Source organism: Pinus tabuliformis, chromosome 6, assembly GCF_031772625.1.
Source record: "Pinus tabuliformis cultivar Carrire ecotype Pingquan chromosome 6, CPIR1, whole genome shotgun sequence".
NCBI lineage: Eukaryota > Viridiplantae > Streptophyta > Pinopsida > Pinales > Pinaceae > Pinus > Pinus tabuliformis.
This window is the reverse complement of record NC_142292.1, coordinates 1,207,053,000-1,207,073,908: the sequence shown is the minus strand read 5'-3', so window position 1 is coordinate 1,207,073,908 and position 20,909 is coordinate 1,207,053,000. Positions and strand designations below refer to the sequence as shown.

Sequence of the window (20,909 nt, the reverse complement as noted above, 5' to 3'; positions counted from 1 at the left end):
GTGAAAATCTATCTAGTATGAAATACTCAAAAATTATTTCAATTAAAGTGGTTTTTCTTGATAAACAAGTTTTGCATTTGTGAATAGTAATGAGTAATGGTTGTCTTTATTGACTCAAATACACAATTTAGTCTTATTTTTTTGTCCTTATTTCTCAACAAACCCTTTTTGATACAATTTAATTATGTTAAATTTTTTATCAAAAATTTATAATTTTTTATTATTATTATTTTTTTTTTTCTAAGCAACATTAACTACTATGTATTAATATTTACAGCTGAAAATTACATGCGATATATCTTGCTGCTCATGTGGCTCCATGGCAGCTGTAGCATAGCCCCCCAACCCATTACATTTCTGAGAAGCACGCCTGAAGGTACCTAGATTGCGCCTTACAACCGCCAGTAAAAAGACAAAAGGCAACTCTGTGAAGCCCACGCAGGGGCAGAGATTGTCACATAGAACCAGGGCTTGTGGAGATAGCCCAAACCAAACAAAACTCCATTCCATAACGGAAGAGTGACCCAGAAACAGCAGAAGATACATATGACCGAGACCCAACATATAACAGAAAAAAGCAAACTAGAACGACTAAAGACAGCAGGAGAGAGAACCGACCACGATTCCACAGGAGAGAGAACCGACCACGATCCCACAGGAGAGAGAACCGACCACGATCCCACACGCGTCCAGACTGCATGCATGAGAGCCACCTGGGCTTAGCCCTCTTGCTCATCATCCTCTGGCTCGTCCTCCCCTGGTTTGGCTTCCCGAATCCACGCCCAGCCATGTCCTTCTGGTAGGCCGTCCATGAAGGCCGGCAGATCAGGTTCTTTCTCCCGCAATTCCGCCTCCCGTGAGCTTGAGGCCTCCCCCAAAGGCCTTTTACCTTTATCCACGAGCCGGCATTCTTCCTCCATAGCCAGAGGCAGTTTTCCTTCTCGCGCCGGGTGAAGTCTCTCTTCAATGTCCGAGGGATTCTCCATTGCAGGTGGCCGAGGCAGGCCGGCTTCATTTTCGTCCGTGATTCTGGTAAACAATACTGAAATATGAGCATTGATGCCCAAATTTTCTCTGGGATTGCGCAGTGAGAAGATGACAGAGCCGAATGCAGGTAGAGATTGCTCTCCATTGCTGGACCCTCCCGCTTCCACATATTGACTCGGCTGCACCTGAGGTGCTCCTCCTCGTCGGTGACAATAAACACAGCAGCAATGGTGGTGTAGGTCGGCTGCAGGCCCTCGAGCGGATCTGGCTCTCCCTGAGCCTCTACCCCGGCGACATGGCATTCGTTCACGGACCATTCTTCCAAATTCCGCTTCCTCAGACGAAGCTTCCACCCAATTCGGCTCACTGTGACAAACAAATGACTGTAGGCATGAACCAGGGAGGACCAGCAGTCGGCCAGCCTCCCCCAATTCCACAATGACTCCAGAAATCTCAGGTTGCAGAGCAGGAACACCATCGCAGTGGGCTTCATCTGCATCCCAATCGACAAATTTAACAACCTCTTCATTCTTCCGGAATGTCCCCGCATTGAATGCGGCCATCCTCCTCCTCTGTGGTACCTGCACCTTCATTAAGGCTCGAGTGCTGCGTTGCTGGTCGATGGGAGGTGGCGGCGAGGAGCCTTAATGCCCTCCGTCCGTCGCATGTCCTGTCTACCGTGGCAAGTGGCCTTACCAGGTCTTGCATGGTGGCACCCGCATCCGGGGTATAATTTTTTATTATTAAAATTACATTTTTAATTAAAATAATTAAAATTTTTATATTATTATTATTTTTTAAATAAATCACTTAAATTAACGTATTAAAAATAAAGTGCTACAATTGCAGCCTACTCCTAAAATATGATGTTATTAACATGGCAACATATGATGTTATTGACATGGCACACACATCTACAACGAATATAAATGAAAAATTCTCGGGGGACAATTTATAAACGCTTTTAAAAATTAAAGCATAATCTTACGTTGCAAGCGACCAATCAAACTTTCTAAATTGATAACTTATTGTAAATTACTTTTTATAAAACTCGTGATAGGTTACATTGATTTCCTTTTCTGTGGGCAAAAATATTGTATCTAACCATCGTTTCGTTTTTAATTGTATAGTTATTTCCATTACTCGTGTGAACACAACGTGATAATAATAAAAACAAGGGTAGGGAGGATTGGATCGGATTGGATGTGGAGCACCATGTGATCGTAATAGAAGTGGATTAGTCAAATCGCTGCTGATTGAACGCGTATTTAAGGTGGAACCTGACTCTAAGGCAGTGGGCAACATCAGAGGCGCGCAACTGTGAGAGAGAAACCACATTCGTGACTTTGGGATTAAGGTCAGGCCGCCATAATCCTCGAAGTGAGTGGCTCTTAAATTTCCCCACTTGGACAAGCGTTTGAACTATTACTATTACTATTATCACTGCTAGACACCACCTTGAATTATTGAATTTCCCACGATTTCCTGTCCTCTATTTTTTGGGTCCTCATCACCACTAAAATAATATTAAATATAAAAACAACTACATGATTAAAACTAGCAATTGTCCCAAAAGGTATAATGAGAGGCCGATAGGATTATTAAAAGGAGGAAACCTCTATAGATAGGCAACGAAACTATTGAACATGGTAATTGAAAAGCGGCGAATTAGATTTGCAAATATTAAAACAAATCACTTACATTGGTGGTTCACATTATAACTAAAACATTAATTAAAACAAATCACTTACATTGGTGGTTCACATTATAACTAAAACATTAAGTAATTGTAAGATGCTTTTCATAAGATGCGAAATAATGGACAAAAAGCCAATCCGGGAAAAAAGCATCTCATCCTTCTTGACATTGCAAGAACCCTAGTAGCTTCATTAAATAGTTGAGGAAAACTCTGCCTTTAACAAAGTCAAGAAAGTGAATGGAACTAAAGATCATACAGCTTCAGCTGTTGATGGTTGTCAAGATCAGGCATGGACAATGGATAAGTTGATGGATGGTACTGGGCTTGAAGGTTCCATAAACCATTATCTGAACTGTACAAATGCAAAATATTATGAGAAGGGTGGAATTAGGTGGTGTAGAGCTGATCAAAGGGAGCTTGCAAAATTGTTATCTGGCACGGGAGTGCACCTTTTAAAAGCAGTGACAAATTTAAAGAGATGGACATGTCTAAATCCAAAGATGCAGTTTTTTCAACTTCTGTTGGCAGGTTCAAATCTCCATATCAAGAAGAGAAGGGCTTGAACTCCTTGTTACTTTATGGCCATTCACCCTCAACTTCAGAAGCCACCGAATCAGAAGTTGCCCATAAATCATCCTCCACTGATTACCGAGAGAGAATCATTAGGTGAGTTTGGTTGCCCCATGATGTCTCAAAAAATACTATTTTTCAAAGGTGCGTAAAATATACTTGATAAGCAGGGGCATTTTTGTCTTTGTAATTCTTGTTCTTTGCAAAAGCTAATATGTATATTTACAAAAAATCTCTTTCACAGAACGTGAACAAAAGTCCATGATAAATTGGCAAACTATATTGGCACATCCATTCAATGTCCCTTTTGAGTCTTAGAGAGTTTATAAACATGCAATACATGGAGAACCCTGCATTAAAGATATAGTGATAACCATAACATGAAGGTGTCATTGACAAAGGCTTCTTGCTAATAAATCTGGGTATTGGTAATTTATTCTTATTTTCTTGGTGGCTCAAGCTAGTCATTATTGTTTGGCAGATACAATCGCAGGTTAACCAGCTCCGATGGAGAAACAGAATATCCGGAAGCTGATTATACCAGGAAGTCAGACTTATTGGATGCTCTTCGACATTCACAGACTCGGGCTAGAGAAGCTGAGAAAACATCATATAACAGTTTTCTGAATTAAATTTCATTAATTCATTTAGAAATTGATTATACAGATATTTCATGTCTACAGAATATCTTCCTAAAAACATATAGAACACATAAGAAGACTCTATTAAATCTATGAGAAAAATGGATTGTCAACATGATGAGGAAGAAATCGCATTGTTGTCTAAAAACTGTATGCATATTTGTTGCACGGACAAGATTCATTTGTGATTTCAGAAATGGAATTATTTACATGCTGAACATGCAAGAGATGGTTGCAGAACTATTTCAAGCCAAATGTTTAGCCATAAAATACCAAAGTTCATATATGTATACTACAAGGAAAAGAGAATGCCCAACCAATTTACTGATTACATTCACAGTCATACAAAACTCTGTAATTCCATGATTTGCATAAATAGATCTTGACAGAACGAGAACAAAACAACAGAGTTTGGTCCAGAGCTAAAATGCTCAACTTCCGTAATAATCTGAAGATCCTGAAGTCGACAGGGACAAGTCACTCTAGACATGGAGATGTGTTTGGAAAGATATAACTAAACATATATACAATGAAAGTATTTGTTGGCTTCTAAACATATGTACAATAAAAGCATTCTATTATGTAGAGATGTGTTTGAGCATGTGCAGCTAATCATATATGCATGATGGGCCATGGCATCGGCAACACCAGTGAGTGTTTATTGTGGTGCCATATTGTGCGAGCTGTTCCTGCAATTGATGGCGCATTTGCTTGTGTGCGTCCCTTTCATGAATGTGAATTGTCATCTTAAGTATTTGCCTTATTTTTTTTAACAACTTGATGGCTGGGCACAAACGGTAAAGTGGCATTGATTGTTGTGGCAGGATCCTTGTCTGCATATCTTGAAGCGTAAGTTCTTGTTGCTGAATTTCTTCGCAACACTCGTACAACCTTCGTAGGTAGCATGTATTCATACCTGTTGTCGTCCAAAAAGGAAACATTGTAAGTGACAATGAATATGTTTGACGATTTTGTTTGAATATTCGAAATAGATTAACGATTCCAAACGTTTATAAAATCATATGAAACTAAATGTAATAGCAAGCAAGTATATGTGAAACTTCGTTATGTAGTGAGTGGTGTTTACCATGTGGGTAATTCTGGATGAAAGGTTGTACGATTGGTTAAAGTGTATTATTCTCAATAGATTTTGATGCAAGGAATGATTGCTCTTGCTGTCTACGCTTAAGATATGGATTCTTGTGCATCTGTGCAATGCGGGAGAATGGGAAGGCTGGATTGATGTGTATGTCTGCCAGAGACCGCACTCTTGAAATTGCAGTGAATGTTAGCCCTTGCCGTTCTCCTCATTATGCCGAATCAGAGTGGTGTCTAAATGAGCTCCTACTTATGTTGGAGACGATGGAGACAGGCCAGTCAACCATTCTAGCACCCATTTGTGTCCTGGAAAAACAGAGAAATATGCCTCTGAACAAAATAGGGAGCAGGCTGCAGGTAATGTTCAAAAACATTTAAGCAGCTAGTACAGACCTCCCAAGCGATGGTGAGAACATATCGGTGCCTAAAAAACTTTCTTGGACAACAAACACCCTAAGCTGTTAAGCTACGGTGGATTCTTTTCTTGGACAACAAACACCCTAAGCTATTAAGCTACGGTGAATTGGTAACATGTTAGAAGTAATTTTGGAAATTGGGTTATAACACTAAAAATAATATATTTTAAATATATCAAAAGTAATATTTAATAGTTTACAAGTAAGTAATATTTCACCTTATATGGAAGAATACAACCTCCACTTTCCGATTAGAATCTATAGAAAAGAACAAACCCCGTTATGGGCAGAAAAGTAATGACTGTATTGAGTGAATAAAAGGGAATCCAATATATGTTAACTGCTCTGAAGAAGATGGAGAAACGTTGTAGAAAGTTTGGGTAAAAAACCCTGACTACCAGGGATGGCCTGTCGACAATTACAAAGAACAACATGCAAAAAAGGGCAAGACTTTTGTGGCAGGTCAATGAATCTATGCTTCCACGAAGTGGTGTGGGAAGTCATCTACCTGCTCTTTTTTACCTCCATATGATGGACTCGCACCTGTTTGTTTTACCTCCATAATTCTTGGACGAAGTTGGAAGCTGGATCAAAATATATTGGGATGTACTTGCGTCTTGCGCAACGAAAATTTGACACACGAAACGGAACTTGAGTAAAGGTTTGTTAAATAGCTTTATAGTCAAAATTGGGGTTTAGACGGTGAATAAATAAAATTTGACACAGGAAACGAAACTTGAGTAAAGGTTTGTTAAATATGATTCCATAACAGAAAAACCTGACCAAAATAGGGAGCAGGCTGCAGGTAATGTTCAAAAACATTTAAGCAGCTAGTACAGACCTCCCAAGCCATGGTGAGAACATGTCGTTGCCAAATAAAGATGGAAGTAAAAGTTCTAGAATGGCTGCAGGCATATACACTGGCAAAAAGAACAAACCCCGTTATGGGTAGAAAAGTAATGACGGTATTGAGTGAATAAAAGGGAATCCAATATATGTTAACTGCTCTGAAGAAGATGGAGAAATGTTGTAGAAAGTTTGGGTAAAAAACTTTGACTACCAGGGATGGCCTGTCGACAATTACAAAGAACAACATGCAAAAAAGCGCAAGACTTTTGTGGCAGGTCAATGAATCTATGCTTCCACGAAGTGGTGCATGAAGGCACTATGGTAGCTCCCAAATCACAGCTTAAATATGATGCCATAACAGAAAAACCTGAACAAAATAGGGAGCAGGCTGCAGGTAATGTTCAAAAACATTTAAGCAGCTAGTACAGACCTCCCAAGCCATGGTGAGAACATGTCGTTGCCTAATAAAGATGGAAGTAAAAGTTCTAGAATGGCTGCAGGCATATACACTGGCAATCAAGGCAGCATGGGTATTATTTTGTTGGTCCTAGTGAGACATATCCTTTCAAGTTAGAGAAATATCGCCAACCATTTTCGACACTGGAACTAAAGACTACTCCACATCAAACAGCTGACCATAACCATTGAATGTTGAGTATAAGCAGCGACAATCAGAGAATGCAGAAGATGACAACTATGAGAAATCATTTAGTTTATGTACAAAGTTTCTATGCCTCTAACTTCCACTTCATTCGATTCCAGCCAAACGATAGTGGGCATCTATTAAAGAGGACTGAGAGAGCTTAAAAATTAAAGAGGACTGAGAGAGACGATGACCTGATCTGGAAGAAATGATGTCCTGCAGATGTTCTCTTCCAGTTCGATTTCCAGCTCCGTTACCCGCTCGTGAACAGTGCTATACTGTGTGAGATTGATCCAAGACTGCCGGTAGTTTGATCCAAGAAGGCTCCCGGTCATGGAACCACAGAAACCGCAGAACAGTTGATCGTGCATCAGAACAGCAGTGCACAACAAAACAGGGACCGCAACAGAATGCGCCATTACTACCCTACTCTGGAGTGCCAGGCTTTGTGTGACAGTTACCTACATTCTCGCAAGGAAAGGGCGGCTGCTGGCAGGAAAAACGGGCAGACGTGCGATCCTGGTTTGAGTTTTCTATTTGAATGTTTAGATTTATGGCCATCAACACAAATATAGGCACATTGCTTATGGCGGGCCGGCCATCAGCAGAAATATAGCTCTAACCCAGCCCTTCCGATGCAGTAATGACTGTATTGAGTGAATAAAAGGGAATCCAATATATGTTAACTGCTCTGAAGAAGATGGAGAAACGTTGTAGAAAGTTTGGGTAAAAAACCCTGACTACCAGGGATGGCCTGTCGACAATTACAAAGAACAACATGCAAAAAAGGGCAAGACTTTTGTGGCAGGTCAATGAATCTATGCTTCCACGAAGTGGTGTGGGAAGTCATCTACCTGCTCTTTTTTACCTCCATATGATGGACTCGCACCTGTTTGTTTTACCTCCAAAATTTCGGACATCATTTATGGTGGAGCATAAGGCCACGTGTCAGCGCGGGAGACAAAGGAACGACGAAAGTCTGTTCCAAAGGAAGGCCTATCGGCCTAAATATCTTTTAAATAATGGATGGTCCACTGTAATAATTATAGTATACATGTTATTATAAAAAACAAGTATATAATAAAAATATTTCTTAAATAATAGATGGTAGACTCTAATAATTATAGACAATTGCCATGAAGGAGCGTGTAGTCATGCAGCGGAGTGAATTCACAGGCAACGCATTAGGGACGCTGCAGTGGGGGCAGAGAGAGAAACATGAGTAAATCCGGTGTGTCCATGTTTCTTCATATTGATGGCCACTGCAATAGTGTTGTCTAATTTGGCTGCCGCAATTTTCTTCGCCCCTCTATTCCCCCAACTCATCACGGCAGTTTTTATGACATTTAAACCATATATGTTTATTGGTTTCTTGGAATATTGAATATTTCGAATTAAAGTTTTAGATCTGAGGTGCGGACGGAGCGACGGAGCTTGGAGCGAAGGAGGAGGAGCTTGCGCGGTAAGATCTGAGGGCTTTGGGGTTTTGGCAGGAGCGGGAGGAGCGGACGGAAGGAGGAGGAGCCTACGCGAGGAGCGGAAGGTGCGGACGGAGCGACGGAGCTTGGAAGCTGTTTCGAGAATCCGGAGCGACGGAGGAGGACCCTGCGCGGATAGGTCTGAGGGATCTGGGGCTTTTGGCAGGAGCGGGAGGAGCGGAAGGAGCGACGGAGCTTGGACGCTGTTTCGAGAATCCGGAGCGAAGGAGGAGGACCCTGCGCGGTAAGGTCTGAGGGCTTTGGGGTTTTGGCAGGAGCGGGAGAAGACGACGGAAGGAGGAGGAGCCTACGCGGTAAGGTCTGAGCGATCTAGGGCTTTCGGCAGGAGCGGGAGGTGCGGACGGAGCGACGGAGCTTGGACGGAGCGAGGGATCAATCGACAAATTTTTGGAGGGGAGGTTTTGTGCGCAGGAGAGAGGGAGCAGGAACAGGAGCAGGAGCGAGAGGGAGCAGGAGCAGGAGCAGGAGCGGGCGAACTGAGAGGAACAGGAACAGGGGATCCGGCAGGAGCAGGGAAGCGAAAGGGAATAAGAACAAGAGCAGCGAGCAGGAGCAGGTGCAGCAAGCAGGTGTTCCGGGAGGAGCAGGAGCGGAGTATTGGCGGGGATTCTCCAAAGGCGAGCGGGGCGTGAGGAGCGGGCTCCCCTGAGTCGGGCGGCGAGAGGCTAGCAGAGCGGTTTCGTCCTGAAGGCTTCTTTTCTTCTTCTGGTCTCTTAGTCTTCTTCGAGCGGGGGCGAGGTGGCTTCCCATGCCGCCTCTGCCCCCGGATCTCGCCTCTGCTCCGGTGGGTCTTCACCTTCTCGGTGGCAGTTAGGGTTGTTCTGGCCGCGGAATATCTTTTGGAGCGTTGAGGGAACAATGGGCTTTGCTCTGTTTCGTGCCGCTTCTATGGATCTTTCCGTTGGTCTTTTCTGCTGGCAGATGTGGTTGATTGTGGCAGTGATCTTGTTTCTCGCCTGATTCCGAGTGGAGAGTTTGAGGGGGCGGGGAAGGAGTGGCTTCTTGTGCTGCTCTCTTCCTCATTTCGTGCCTCTCCTTATTGTATTGGGCGGACAGATCTTGCACTGTTTTCCGTTTCTGCACCTTATAGATGAGATTGCCTTGTTTATGGGCATATTTGGTCTTTCGGGGCTATATTTGGTGATCTGTTTATACAGATTTGTATGTGGCTCGGTCCACGTTATTGCATATGCTTCTTGCATTTGCAACATGTAATCTCTTTTTTATATGAATATATTATGCTTTTTTCTTCTGAAAAAGACTCTAATAATTATAATACACATGTCATGTTATTATAATGTATTGATATAATGAGAGTTGTACAAATTGTACATGTCATTTTTACATATTTTTTTCAAATTTATATTTTTAAAATTATTTTTTGGTCTGATAATTAAAAAATAAAGCCCATAAAAATTGTCTATTTAATATTTTAAACCAATAAAAAAATAGAATTTTTAAATTTAAAAAATTCGAAAAATAATTGTAATTTGGGAAAAATCAATTTAATATGATATTTTTTTAAAAACTTTATAAAACTTTAAAAATATTTTTATAAAACAAAAAATCAATACATTTTTATACTGTAAAGTAATTATAAGAAGGTATAAAAATATATTACAATATCACAAATTCAATATATTATCCAATATTTTATATATATATTAATTTAACATTTAGTTATAGTATTTCTTCCCTATATTACTTTACATTAATATTTCTTGAATTAAAAAAATAAATAAAAATTATAGTTAATATCAAAATAAATAAAATAAATTTTATAATAAAAGTTTACAAATTAATAATTATGTACTTTTTGTTTAAAAAAAATACATCATTTAAAATAAAAGTTATTGAAATTTTATAAAATTTTACATCATTTAAAATAAAAGTTATTGAAATTTTATAAAATTTTAGAAATATTTTTATAAAACAAAAAGTCAATACATTTTTGATTGTAAAGTGATTATAACATGTATAAAAATATATTATAATATCACAAATTCAATATTTTATTATTATTTTTTTTTTAAATTTAACATGTAATTATAGTATTCTTGCATTTAAAATAAATAAATAAAAAATTTATAATTTTAATACCAAAATAAATAAAATAAATTTTATAATAAAAAATAAAAAATTATATATTTTTAATTTAAAAAAAATCATTTAAAATAAAAGTTAGAAAAAATATGTCATATACATTAATTAAAATGAATGAAAATATAATACCAACTTCTAAAACAATATGTTTATAAAAATGAAAATGAAGAAATAATAATAAAGTAAATATCATATCACATATAATTAATGGTTATCACATTTAGTCTGAATTCAAATTATATTATCAAAATAAATAAAATATTTTCTATAATAAAAATTTACAAATTAATAATTATGTATTTTTAATTTTTTTTTTTTTGAAAAAAATACCATTTAAAATAAAAGTTAAAAAAAATATTTCATATACATTAATTAATGGAATGAAAATATAATACCAATTTCTAAAACAATAGGTTTAAAAAATGAAAATGAAGAAATAATAATAAAGTGGTATCATATTATCCTATATAAAGATTTGATGGTACATATAATTAATAGTTATGACATTTAGTCTGAATTAAAATTATATTATCAAAATAAGTAAAATAAATTTTATAATACAAGTTTACAAATGAATAATTATGTATATCATTTAAAATAGAAGTTATAAAAAATATGTCATATACATTAATTAAAATGAATGAAAATGTAATACCAATTTCTAAAACAATAGGTTTAAAAAAATGAAAATGAAGAAATAATAATAAAGTGGGTATCATATTACATATAATTAATGGTTATGACATTTAGTCTGAATTCAAATTATATTATCAAAATAAATAAAACAAATTTTGTAATAAAAGTTTACAAATTAATAATTATGTATTTTTAATTAAATATGTTTTGAAAAAATACAATTTAAAATAAAAATTATAAAAAATATGTCATATACATTAATTAAAATGAATAAAAATGTAATACCAACTTCTAAAACAATACGTGTAAAAAAATGAAAATGAAGAAATAATAATAAAATAGGTATATCATATTATCATATAAATATTTGATGGTGCATATAATTAATGGTTCATGACATTTAGTCTGAATTCAAATTAAATGATTAATAATTAAGATACTCAGTGATAATAGATTTTTTTAAAAATAATTTTAATTTCTGAAAATTCTGTTTAAAATCAAATAAAAATAATATTTTTTTTAATATCCTAACAAAAAATAAAAAAATAATTTTTAATTTTCAAAATATTCAATTTAATATTTTAATAAACTTTATTTTGTTTTTCGAAAATTTAATAATTTATTAATTCAACTCAATTGACAATCAATTGAAATATTAAAAATACAATTTAAATAAAAAATTATTACAATCTAACCACAAAAAAAAATCAAATCATATATTTAAATTTAAATTTAAATTTAAATCTAAGAAATAAAAATAAAAATTACCAATATACGCTTATTAAGACTCTGTATTAGATGAAGGACGCATCGTTCTTTGGATGTGTGAACTTAAAATCCTAATGTGAATTGATGCCAATCCCACAAGAGCCTTGTCGACACTAGAGCACTGCACTTGCACATGGAATTGGAATTGGGTTTCACTTCGCATAGATTTCAGAGACGCCGCGTAGCCTCAATCACGATCTTCATGGAGTCTAAGACCACAACTATAAGATTTTTTTTGGATTTAAAATAACCAAATTATTTATTATTTTCATGTCTTAAATATGGAGTGAAGTGGCACATGAAAAAGTTTTTTGTTTTGTTTTGTGACTTACGTTTTGATCTCTAATTCAATATAGCTTAAAATTAAGATCAATGATATGGTCAGAGTATAGAGGTCGAAAAAGACATCAAAATAGAGGCCAAAGCATCAATCGAAATAGTGGTCGAAAGAATTAATAAAATCATTTATTTATTATACAAGTATTATAAATTATATTATTATTATTATTTTTCTTTTTATTTTAAAAATAAAAAATTAGTGTTTAATAAATGACATATATTTTTGTAAGTCATATCATTTATGATAATTTTGTGTTCAGAAATTAATATAAGGAAAATGTGTTGGTGTAAATATTTGTAAAATTTAACATTTAACATTTATATCAAACTAGAATATATTACATATCTAAGGTTATATAAATATGATGTGTCTATCAATATGAATACAATGATTGTTTCAATTATCAAAACTTCTGGGAAAAATATCGAACAAGTGAAGAAAAATTATAAAATAGAGTGAAATATAATAAAAATTTCAAATTAATTTGTTTTTTGGCTTCTTCTTCAAAACAATAAAGAAACAACTATAACCAAAATTATAGAATAGAGTGATATATAACGAAAATTTCAAATTAATTTATTTTTTGGTTTCTTCTTCAAAATAACAAAGAAACACCCACAACCATCCTGCAATCATCATCCTTATCACTCTCATGTTTCTTCCAAATAGGAAGAAGGGTAATTGAATCCCACTATTTCTCAACTTTTCAAAAAGTTACATTTTTTATTACTTTAGTTGAGTTGTGTCATTTGGTTAAAGCTTGAATTCCACTTCGCCCCGGATCAATTTTTTCTACTATCTTTTATTTTATTTAATATTTTCTACAAATTAATAATATATTTGAAACATACATTTTTTAACCTTAATTGAGTTGTTTCGTTTCGTTCAATCCTAGAACTCCACTTCCCTAGATAAATGTTTTCTACTATCTTTTATTTTATTTAATTTCTTCTCCATGTTCATAATATATTCAACTTGTAAATTTACAACATTTAAAGTACACCATGATAGATTTAAATTTTTATTTTGGGTGACATGAGCAAAATTTCAACTTTGATGATAGATTACATAGGCTTACACATCATACTGAGCTATAGAATGAGAAATTTCAACTTTGATGACGGAGTCACAGGGATGGAGAGGTAAGCTTACACATCATACTGACCTGTAGAATGAGCCTCTCGGATCAATGAAAAATTACTAAATTTCCAATAAATACAAGAATCATAGAATTGTTCCAATTTATGCAATTAATTAAATGGAAAGATGTATTATATATATGCTAACATTAATTTAGTAAATGCTAACAATATATGTGGATATATGTTATTTATTCATGTTATTTTTATTTGATAATTTATATGGTAATTTTGTAATTGTATTATGTAAATGTGAAAAGGTAAATATAGATTTAGAGATGCCAGGTATTAATATTTGAATCTCTATTTATTAATAAAAAAAACACACACACACACACACAAAAACAAATATATAATATGTAACTTTAAGGTGTAAATTTTAATTACACTGGAATTAAGATGCAATATCAGAATTAAGATGTAAGAATTAACTTTTTTTTAAGAAGGGTTTGGTTTTAATTATTTATTTAAAATTTATTGTGTTAGGAGGTGTTTTACAATTTAGTATAGAGAAATGTTCATGTTAAATTGTGACATTTAAAATTAAACTAACATAGATCCATCTTAACATTGGATCTATCAAGCACTGAGAGAGATTCAATTCTCTCGAGGCGACTCTCCTCAAGTTTTTCACTAAAAAAATAGGCTTTCACTTCAAGAGATTTTATCCCTCTCAAAGCTTGATAGATTCTGGTTAAGATGTATCTAAGCTGGTTTATACAAATAGATCAAAGATCAATATGTCAATGTATTACATGGTTAAAACCTTCAAAAATGGAAACCATCCACCACCCTAGTAAATTCAACCACATAATGCAATATATAAATGCAAAAATAAAATAGTTTATATATAAATCTCTCACAATAAATTATCAACAAATGACCCTCCCTGCTTTTTAACTTGAGATCATGGCCATATTAGGTTTTAATTTATATATCAAGTTTTGGAGAAGACAAATAATTGGATTACTTTATTTGTAGAATATAATAGATCAAAGATCAATATGTCAATGTATTACATGGTTAAAATCTCCAAAAATGGAAACAATCCATGACTCTAGTAAAAATTTGCAACCATGTAATGCAATATATAAATGCAAAAAGAAAATAGTTTATATATAAATATCTCACAATAGATCATCAACAAATGACCCTCCCTGCTTTTTAAATTGAGATCATGGATATATTAGGTTTTAAATCATATATTGAGGAGAAGACGAATAATTGGATTACTTTATTTGTAGAATATAATTGTGACTATTTGATTAGATAATTACAAAAATAAATTAAAGGAATACACTCTAAAAAAACATTAGAGGAAGTTGATCTTAACTAAATCCTAAGTGTCTAAACATCTTAACATGCATTGAAATATCAATCTAAACAATTCATAAAATCATTGTTTTGTCAAAACATTTATTCAACTCGACATTACAAATGTGGTTGAAAAATGGTTGGTGGTTGATTTTTTTTTTAAAGAGACGAATAGCAATAGTTTATATCAAAATCCGGAAATGGGTCAGGTCCCTTACATACATACGAAGTTCAATCTTATAAACATACAAATTTTTTCCATTGATACCTTAATGCTACCCTCTTTATTTCTATATCCTACCATTACGTCGTTTATACTAAAAACTTCCCAAAACACCCCATAGAGATTTACAATTTGACATAACATATAAAAATAAAGACAAGCTACCTGTGACCATCTTGTTCCACAACATCTTGAGCAACATCAGAAGGTTGGCTCAGGTTGAAATTATTCTCAGCAAACGACGCTAGGGCGATGTTCGCAACACCTTCAATAACCTCAGCCATTGGCACGGGAACATCATGCAAGCCAAAGAACTTCCTTTAACATGTCTACAATGGTCATTTCAACCTTTACCTCAATATTATCAACTTTAAACTTCAAGTTTATCATCCCAATGTTCAGAGTTTTCATGGAATTCTACAACAATTTCACATCCTTCCCTAACCCTACTAAATGAGTTAGAATAATGGTCATTTGGTCTTGGATCTCCTTCACAACTTACTTGGATGATTTTCAATCATCTCCCCTACATTTCCGCTTCTCCCTAGATCCTCAACACCATTCCCGCTGCTGCCATCTTCCTTGCTATCCTTGCCCGCACCAGAACAATTCTCTTCCTCAACTGCATGAACCATCTTCTATATATAACCACGTGGTTGATATGAGAAGAGACTCCCATATTATTGATATTAATTGTATTCCCTGCGCGCAACTCCTTCAAGGCACACTCCTCCATCTGCAACACCATCGAAATATATTCAAAGTGATACTCTAATGTACTAAATAAGATATCACCCGCTTCTCCCATTAATAACGAACTGACAGATATCCACCTTTCCTGTAACATGACCTCATTTCCTAGCCGCGACCATTTGTGTTTTAACTTCCAACTACCTTCACCACCTTTCGACAGTCCCTTCGTCATCCCCGAGATTTTAATTAATACGCTCAGTACCATGATTATCCCAATGACACTTATGTACTTTGGTAAGTGAGAATATATGCCATTCATTATGGTACGTGGAATTGATTAATATTCCCATCAATATGTAATACTCCTTGCGTTAATGTCACTCCCACATTAGCTTGGTAGTCGACCTTTTGATTATTATCCCTTCAGACTCAATTAGTTGTTCGCGATATACATTTTTGGATCACCACCATTGAGTCACCTATAATAATCAATTTTTTTATAGCTTTGGAGATGCTTATCATCAATCCTTGCCAAAGAAAGAGCGCTTCGGCTTCGTTATTCAAAGCTTTCTCGAGTCCCCAAGTGAAATTTGTTTCATATTTTTCTTCGAGGTTAAAAATCACCCCTCTCGCTCCTACCTCCCCATGGTGGTTGAAATTTATTATGCAAATGCCATTAATGATATAAAAAATTGTTCAAAATTATGTGAGAGATATATGTCAAATTTTTTATTTAAAAAAATTAAAAAATATTGTTCAATAAATAAGGTATACCCAATAGATGAAACACTTTAAGGAAAATTCTCATACACATAGATCAAAGATTAATATATCAATGTATTTCATGGTTAAAACCATCATAGAGGAAAATTATCCACGATCCTAGCCAATGCGGCTACTTGAGTCAATATATTAATGCGGCTACTTGAGTCAATATATTAATGCAAAAAGGAAATAGTTCACATATGAATCCGTCAAAATAGATCATTAAAAAATGAGCCTCTATGTTCTTTATATGGATATTGTGGACCAATCGAGAGAGAGAGAGAGAGAAATGTGATTTTCGAGAGACGAGAGAAACATACAAATCTGAGAGAGAGAGAGAGAGAGAGAGAGAAATGTGATTTTCGAGAGACGAGAGAAACATACAAATCTGAGAGAGAGAGAGAGAGAGAGAGAGAGAGAGAGAGAGAGAGAGAGAGAGAGAGAGAGAGAGAGAGAGAGAGAGAGAGAGAGAGAGAGAGAGAGAGAGAGAGAGAGAGAGAGAGAGAGAGAGAGAGAGAGAGAGAGAGAGAGAGAGAGAGAAGAAGGATTCCATTAAGAAGAACCATTATATGCAATAAGGTCAATTTTAGAACTTCTCCTTCTCGACCTTCTGTCTCTTCCTAAAGGTGTCTTCTTGATGAAGTCAACTTTGATTAGGTATGACTATGATAATAACATATCTATCAATTTTTATTTTACATAAAAATATGAATTTATGATTTATATATCCAAACTTGGACTACAAGCCCACATAAGGTTCATACCAATCCTTCCCCCTTAGAAAATGATGGTCTCCATCATTTCACCCATGCTAAAAAGAAGAGGGACCCCATTATGCTCATTGTACCATCAAGATTACAATGTGTTGAGAAACAATGCAAATAATGGTTTTGTGTGGTTAACCCATACCTATGGGTGTGTGGATGATCCATAATCATCATGATTACAATATTCCAAGAACCACTGGTTTTGTGTGATTAACGAATAACCATGGGTTTATGAATGACCCAAAACCATCATGAGTAATTAGGTACCAATGAAGAGAAGAATTTTTTGTGGTTAATCGACAACCATGTTTTTGTGGATGACCCATAAACAACATGATTAGAATGTCTTAAGTTTTAATTAAGATAAGTGATTTTTGTGGTTAACCCATAACCATGGGTTTGTGGATGACCTATAACTAAGTTGGCAATGGAAAGCTGGGAGAAGGATTTCGTGTGGTTTACCCATAATTATGGTAACACTAGGTTTATGGATGAGCTATAACACAATTGGCAATGACAATCTTGGAGAATGTTTTTGTGTGCTTTACCTATAACCATGGGTTGTGGATGACTCATGATGTTGGTTCCTATTCTTTTGGTGGTGGACCAATACTTGCAATTTTTTTGTAGCTTTTGTTACAACTAATGAAATAAAATTCTATTAAAAATACATTTGAGGTATAGAAGAGATATTTTCATTGATGTAAGGGACTTTATCTATTGTATCCCATGGATTGAGAAAATCTTTCCTAAAACTCAAGGTACATGCAACTGCACTACTTTATTGATCTATTGTGACTTCAATTGATGTCATCTCTTTTTTGTGTATAAGATTTGGCATTCCATTAACTACATAAGGAATTACAAGTAAGAGTACTATGTGATACTAGCTTGCTCGATGGGAAACCATCCCAGTATCACAGATTGAGAGTCTTAAGGTTACATAGGCCCTGCTTAACTAGTGCATTAGGCAAAAATAAAGTATTACCAAAATTTACAAAGAGTGCCGAGAGTTGGTAGGTATAGAGGCCATATTATAACAAGCCATACAAAATAATATTGAGTGCCTCCATATGCTATTATGAAAAAGAAACCATCTATAAACAATTCTTCGCTTACAGAGTCATCACATTATGCCTTGGAGTGACAATTGGCTACACTAGGTAGTCCCTTCCACGAGCTAGGAGTCGCTTGTAGCCACATTTCCCAGGCTACATATAAATGAAAATCGAAGTGCTTGAAGTACTTAGGTACGCCAGGAATATTCAATAAGTGATCACGTTCTCTCAAGCCACGAACTGCAGACACCCATTTGCATGTGTTTTTAGACCAATGCCCACCAACTTGAGCCTCTAACTTCCTACTGTAACATGCAACCATTATAGCATCCAAGACCGACATAGAGAAGACCAGACAATTATTGGGAGGAGAAAGCTTCTGAGAGGGACATTGAAGCTGAAACTTAGGTCGATCAACACATAAAATTCCCACAAACCTACCTTTGGAGACTACCATCGATAGGAAAATTTGAGCATGAAGCTTGGTTAAGGTAATATGCGAACTGAAAGGAGGCAGAAAGCTATGTGAGAGAGACGAACTATTACAACGAATCATGTGGGAAAACTGGAACCCCAAAGAGACCATGCAAACACAACAAGAATGAGAACCCATCAAGAGATGCAGGGAAATACAATTTTTCCGTCATTACGAGAACCAACAAACGTTGAGAGTAGGACCAACCAAGGGGTGCATGGCCACTATGAGAATGAAAGGCATGGCTATCAGGAATAGGCATAACTAACCACGATAGAAGGAAGACAATATTTCTCACAAGGAGCAAGGGTGCATCTAAAGAAGGGGGCCTGTTACACAATAATTTGTCACTCTCCTGTCACTTCCCGTTCCTGATCCTGGAGAACCCTAGTAGTGACTACTATGTTATACTTTCACCATGAAACCTATGCTCTTGCATCCCTTGAAGTTTGAAGAAAGTAGTCCCCACTCCCTTCAGAACATTTCCAGAGAATCCTTCTTAAAACCCAGTTTTTAAGATCAATACTCTTTCCCAGTGTCTCACCCACGTCGATGGCAGAGTTTTAATTCTGGAAATTTTTTATAAAATGAAACAGAGTTTCATGTCTAGAAACTTCTAGTGGCAATGTGTTGGATGTTCGTTTGGTTGGATAAGGGCCGAGAACTCCATATAAGGTTCTTTCCCCCTTAAAATTGGACCTTCCCAAGGAGATAAGACCTTCTTCCACCTTGAGTGGATCTCATTATTATCCTCCTCTCCCTATATAAACCACTTCCTCTTACCCTTTTTGCTTAGAAAATACAACACATAGTGAAAGTGGTAGAGAGATAGAACCAACTGCAAAATTATGAAATCTTTAGCTTTTAACAGAAGAAGATTAGTCTTAGATGACAAAAGACTAGTTTTTGGTAGCTAAAGCATGAGGAGAGAGAGTTAGAGCTTGGAATCCATTTCATGTCAAGCTAAATGATGAAAAGAGTGCTAAAAAGGCGTGTAGTGGGACTTGGATATCACAAAGGAGATCTCCAACGTCAAGACTTCGGTTGTATTTCTCTTTGACTTTTATTTTAATACAACTAATGGTTCATTTCCTATATGGGGTGTAATATTACATTTGATAGCTTAGAACTCCTTGACCTTTTAAGTAGATTGGATTTGATTTTATGCTATCATGTTTGTTGTTGTTTCTTACATGTTTGTTTCAGGTACTTGAACGAAAGGAATGAAAGGAAGGTGGAGAAATGATGCAAGATCACCATCAAGTGGATTAGCGTTATAAGAGGTAGGCCCTCTTATTCGATTATATTATAATGAAATTTACATTAGATTGTCTTGTTTGTGGCTAGACCCATTCTCTTGGGCTAGAGGGATCTGCTCTATCCACTGAGAGGATATTCCTACACCACAAATTGGCGACCATACTGGGGATGGATGCGCCCATGCTGTGGATCTATTTCATATGATCCCTTCAGTTAGATGGCTGCGTCCATGATGAGGATCCATGCACATGATCCTTTTCTTGATGGATAGCTGCGCCTATACCATGGATTCATGTATTGTTATATGCCTCTCATGTTTATCAGGCATGACTATTAGATTTTAGATATGTACATGTATGTTTGAGTTGTAGGTCTTCCGATGCTGGTATTCCAAGTCCTCGCTCCGTCTTAAATCATTTCAGCCATCACTCTCAGCTCTGACTTCATGCTTTAGGGGGCATATGTTACACAATAATTTGTCACTCTCCTGTCACTCCTTGTTCCTGATCCCGGAGAACCCTAGTAGTGACTACTGTGTTATACTTTCATTGTGAAACCTATGCTCTTGCATCCCTTGAAGTTTGAAGAAAGTAGTCCCCACTCCCTTCAGAACATTTCCAGAGAATCCTTCTTAAAACCTAGTTTTTAAGATCAACACTCTTTCCCAGTGTCTCACTCGCGCCGATGGCAGAGTTTTACACTGTGACTCGCGCCGATCAATGCTACTATTAGCCCAATACCCATGCTGATCTACTTCTAGAAAGTTTTTATAAAAGGAAACAAAGTTTCATGTCTAGAAACATCTAGTGGCTATGTGTTGGATGTTCGTTTGGTTGGATAAGGGCCGAGAACTCCATATAAGGTTCTTTCCCCCTTAAAATTGGACATTCCCAAGGAGATAATACCTTCTTCCCCCTTGAGTGGATCTCATTCTTATCCTCCTCTCCCTATATAAACCACTTCCTC

General features: G+C 35.8%; 1 pseudogene; it reads left to right on the top strand.

The window, feature by feature from the left end:
* Positions 1–1,634: 1,634 nt before the first annotated feature.
* On the top strand, positions 1,635–3,888 carry LOC149263051 (uncharacterized; annotated as a pseudogene).
* The last annotated feature ends 17,021 nt before the right edge of the window (positions 3,889–20,909 follow it).